The 5,762-nt window shown below is 34.3% G+C and overlaps 1 pseudogene; it reads right to left on the reverse strand.

The window, feature by feature from the left end:
- Positions 1–516: 516 nt before the first annotated feature.
- LOC132635959 (ankyrin repeat-containing protein At5g02620-like) lies at positions 517–3,919 on the reverse strand (annotated as a pseudogene).
- Positions 3,920–5,762: the final 1,843 nt, after the last annotated feature.

Genomic DNA, 5,762 nt, shown 5'->3' on the forward strand with positions numbered 1-5,762 from the left:
TGCAATAGACTTGAACAAGAACTCCATGTACTATGCAAGGACGAAACACATCGATGTGAGCTATCACTGGATTCGGGAAAAGATAGAGGACGGATCTATGCAGGTCAAGAAGATCCCTACAAGCTAGAATCCTTCAGATATGTTCATGAAAGTGGTACCAAAAGACAAGTTTGAGCTATGCAAGGAACTTGTCGGCATGCACTCAAACTAGAAGCCCGGCGTTGCCTCCTTCAGGTGAATGGGACTGGCGGGGAAGATTGATGAGATCCATCCCATTTGGTTGTAATTGGCATGTGCCAATTTACTTGGTTGGAATTCTTACTTGGAGCCAAAGGAAAATACTTGGAGCCAAATGCAAATTCTTGGAGCCAAAGGCAAAATTTGTGGATTACAAATTTTGGGTCCTTTTCTTTTTCTTTTTTTTGTGCTTGGAGGCCAAGTTTGTTCTCCTATAAATGGAGAGCATTTCTTCCATTTGTAACACACACAAAACAAAGAGAGAAAGAAGAGTGAGACATTCACAAATAGAAAAATAGTCTATGAAGAAAAATAGAGAGTGTGAGCAATATTGTAGTGAGGTGGGAAAATCTTAAAAGAGGGTTATTTCTTTTGAGTGTGTAGTGGTCCTTGGAGTATTTTACTCAGACCTACAAAGTGTAAAATTCTTGTTATAGTGATATCGGTTGCTCCTCTCGGCCTGTGGTTTTTTTCTTTTTGGGTTTCCACGTAAAAATCTTGGTGTCATTATCGCTGTTTTTATTCTTGTTAATTAACCATATCACAGTGCTACATTATTATTCCGCCGTAAATACCATGAATATTATTTCTGTGGCGGGTTTATTCCCAACATAAACCATATGCGCAGTGAAGCTAAGAAGCTCTGTTTGATTAACTTTTTCATTTTTTTCCAATTAGAAAGCTAGCATGGCGAAAACTGAGAAAGAATACCAATTTATTTTGGTTGGACTTGTCTATGCTTTTGAACTCTTTTAACATGTGACAATGAAATGAGATTCCCAAAATAAGCATGAATATTTCTTGTAATGGCTGAGTCCTATTTATTAATGCAACATATCAAACATTGACATAATTAATTGAATTTGCAAATTTTCGCGCTGCTGATGATCTTATCTTATGCTTCTTTTTCTGCCATATACGCAACAAACGTATTGTGTTTCCGAGTAGAAGTAGTGCCATTAAGCCACACCATACTGTAATTCCAATTTCAATGACCTGACCAAGTGGTTCACTGTCCTTCTTAGGTGTGAGGATGTAAATTGATATGCCATAAGTGAGTGCTACTGAGGTTACTGTCAACCACATGATAACCATCAAACCCCACATGAAAAGCCTGCGCCTGAAGGGCAATCCACTTATCAACAGCAAGATTGTGCTGAGAGAAGAGACAAAGGCAATAGTATTGGCACGGAGGAAATATCGATACGATCTGGCATGATTATAAGCCATTACGGCTTCCCCTGCTTTATGTGAGGGCATTCCCTGATCGTTCAATTTTCCATTTTCTTGCCAAACACCGCCCGGAGGGTTCATTCCAGCTTGGAATGCCATGGTTGCAATAAGTGAGGCCACCACCATTATTGTTTCGCGTTTCTTGGAAAGCCAATCGCCTTTTGATGGGGGCTTTTGGGCCTGATTTTCTCCTAGATATGCTGGTGTTGAAAATACTGGAGAATGGTTATTTGCACCAGAGCCATTGGAAATTTTGGTACTATTTTGAATGATGGCTACTGAAATATCCTTTGATCTTGAGCCTCCAGCTTCTCTAAGACACTCTCCAATGGATAGATCAGTCATGTCCCTCCAACTATGTGTTAAAATATCTAATGCTGTATTCCCATTTGCATCCATTGCATTCACATCTATTTGATTGGTCTTTAGCAAGTACTTGGCAGTCTGCAAGATTGGTAAGTGGTTTAGTTACTACTAGAAAATGAAGTCAATTCTTTTGGCTGAATATATCGATAGCTCTTTAGACACTTCTGATTCGGTAAAGGTTTCTCCACCTAATCACAAGCGCCAATTACATGTATAGTCAAACCTTTCTATAACAACATTGTTGGGTTTGAAAATTTTCAGCAGTTATAGAGATTGACAGTTATACACCTATAATTGACATTTAAATAATATTTCGCTGTTATAGGCAAAAAAGGTTCATAAACTCTAATTTTCATTTTTAACTACCAAATTTTAAGCTTAATCACACTTTGTATAACGAAGAAAAATCGTTTAATGATGTGTGTGTGTGTGTATATATATATATTCATACAATATTTTTTTTGTTGTAATAGTGTATTAAATGATCAAATATTTGGTCAAAATCTCTACACTTATTATTGGTAATTATAGATATTCTATTTTTACAAAGATGGTTAATTATTATATGCCAAAAAAAAAAAAAAATAGCTGTTATATGAGGGGTAATTTTACACATAGCGTACTGTTATAAAGTTGGATGTTGCTGTTATAGGTGAAATGTTGTTATAGAAAAATAAAATATAACATAAAAAATTGGTTCCGAAAACAGTTGGCTGTGATAGAGAGGCGCTATTATATGTGGCCGCCGTTATAGAGAGGTCTGTATTAGCTAATCACATAAAATATGTGTCATCCTTTAATTATACAGATCAACATCAATTGGAAAATGCATGCGGTTTTATGGCACATTGAGATTAATGTATTTGATTAAAGGCGACCTATTTTAATTAGTTAACCTATCTACTTAATAGACACTTGAGAATGCACGCAAAAGTTTTTTCAGAATTTTAAGTTGGAGGTGTCTAATAGGAACAATTTGTCAAATGTTCATGTGCTTAATCGAAACATGTCGTAGTTCGAATGTCTAAATGAAATTTAGTGATAAGTTTAAGGGGTTGTCGATGTATTCTACCACTTCTTTTCTAAGGAGCAAATTCATACCTCAATTTGCTTATCAGCAACAGCCAAGTGCAAAATGGTGTGGCCATCACCATCCTTTGCATTCAAGAACTCATGGTCCCATCCAATCTCCATTAGCACCTTGAGAACCTCCAGCTGATTATGCTTGACACATAAATGCTAGACGTTTTCTCCATTGATCGTTGTTCCTAGAGCTGCACGAGGCCTGATATGTATCAGTTCTTTGATGACATCAACTCGACCTTTGATTGCTGCAAGATGTAGAGGATTTCTACCATCGCGATCACAAGCCAGGCACATTTCAGGATTCACCAACAACAACATCTTGACAATTTGCAGGTGCCCTTTGGCTGAAGCTATGTGAAGAGCAGATGACTTTCGCGAATCTAATTCAGCAGCAAGCTGAGGATTTTGAGCAAGAATTAACCTCACAAACTCAATATGCCCGCGCATCACTGCTATGTGCAAAGGAGTTTCATTGAAGCAAGTTAAGGTCAGTCTATCAAGAACCAAAGCATCTTGTTGAAGTAATTCTTGTAAAGCTCTCACATCTCCTTCAACTGCAGCTTCATAGAGTCTCTTCTTAGTATCCATCTTCCCCTATCAGATTGACAAATAGAATTGGTTAATAGTAATTAATAGTAGCTGATAATTTTGTACTTCTTGGACTGAGTCATCGTTGGAAAAGTCTTCCACCAAATTTTAGACTTGTTTATATGATATTCAAGATGCTTTGAACTAATCTTATCTTCTAATGAACAAGAAATAATTAAAGAAGAAAATCAAGAAAATTGTTACAACCACAGATGTGACTAGGGATGATTTGACTGAAAATGACCTTTGCTATTAGTACCACACTAGCTTCCTCGAAACTATACAGACAAAGAGACAATTCTCGCTCGAAGCTACCAAGAATTTTCTTGGACATCTTTAAACAGACCGATTTATGTGTCTGATAACAAGATATCAATTTGGTTTGAACTTTCTTTTGCGGTGTAAAATCAATATGTGAAATGAAAGTTGACATAATTGATCCAAAATACTATGCGCAAGTCAATGTCCAAATTCTAATAATTGAAGTGTGCATGGTTAACTCTTGACTAATGACTGCAAAAGGAGAGAGAGAGTGAGTGTTTTATCTATCAAATATAGTAATTTACTGTAGTTTTCTTCAATAGTTTCTTAGGTGGAAAGAGTTATTCATGTTTTAGACCATTTATTAGTCTTGAAAAAGAAAGTGATTGTAAATTCTAATTCTAGATGGAGTTTGAACATTCAACACGATATTTATAAGACTGTTTATGCATGAATATGTATACGGTGTCGGTGTTAATCCCTATGTTTCCATTTGACCAGAAGATTTTGTACCGAAGAAATTTTTATACACATGCGTTTTCAAGGTTTTAGTTTATAACACATTTTGTTCCTATGCGGGATGAGATAATCAAAGATATTCCACGGGTTGTTTAAACTTCACACGTGGCGGACGAAGTCATACAACGTTGTGACGCTTGGTTTGATCAGAAGAGGTGACCTCGCGGGAGCTTGGATCAAATATTACGAAGCAGCTGGTACGGGTCAAGTGAGATTAACATTATATAATCGGTCCAGATTCGGAGCTAACGTTACAATTCAACATTAAAGGATAGCATTTATTGGTTACTATTGCCCCTCATTAAAATAAATTAGCAGCTCAAGGCTGATGTTTATTGTAAAGACTAGTTTCATCATGCCCGTGATAAGTTTGGGCCCAAACTCAAAATATAAAAATAGTATTTTAAATTTAAAAAGTATAATTTGTATCACATTTTTTCATTTCATAATTAATATAATTTAGTGACATATTAAACATGTCTTGTTGATAAGTCTTCATAATTATTAAAGTTTGTAATCACATAATTGGATAAGTTCAAGTAAAAAATTATTTATGAGGAAGGAAGTTTAGTTGGAGAATTGGAAAATATGACAGGGACTACAAGTGATTTGCTATACTGTAAAATAACATCATTTAAAATATGTTAATAATTACTACTTGACGAAGATCATAATTCGAAAACATTGGCATTATTATGAATTTGTGAGCATGTAATTTCTTAGTTATTGATAGTAATAAATTAAATCGGTGTTTATTAAGTCCTAATTTCACTTATAATTTCATGTAGCAAGAGTTTTTGACAAAACTCATTTTTTTCATCTTCTAGAATCTAGTAAAATAAAAATTATCAATGACTTCAAGTTTATATTACAATATTTATAACATTGATTAGAGTCTTTACATAAATTAATCTAATAATAATTAAAGTATATAAATAATGTATTCCCTCTGATCCATTTTACTTGTCATGTTTATATTTGCATGCCCCTTAAAAAAATACTCACTCCATCCCGTTTTAATTTTTGTTTTTGCTCTTTTCACATTCATTAATAGACATAATAAGTAGAAGATATTATTTACGAAGTTACCCCTGTTTATTAAATGGTTTTTTAGACTTGAGAAATATTAAAAAGAATTATAAGGGTATAGTTGAAAATAACTGCAAATTTTAATCTTGATTATCTAAATTAATAATTATTTCGGGATAAATATTTTTAGCTAAAGTCATTGTTAATTTAGGACAGATGGAATATTGATTAAAATAATAATTTGATGTCACTACCCAATTTATAGATTGCGCGGGCACCTACCATTCCCACCTCGGTAGGCGAACCCTCAACCAAAACAAACCATTGCAAGTGAAAACGGAATTCATTGCTTTAAGATAAATTATAATTAACAACAGAAATCAAACCAATATATTCAAATAAATTAGCGGAATTGTTTACAACAATTAACAAATTCAATGAAT

This window comes from Lycium barbarum, chromosome 4 (genome assembly GCF_019175385.1).
Source record: "Lycium barbarum isolate Lr01 chromosome 4, ASM1917538v2, whole genome shotgun sequence".
NCBI classification, from domain to species: Eukaryota; Viridiplantae; Streptophyta; class Magnoliopsida; order Solanales; family Solanaceae; genus Lycium; species Lycium barbarum.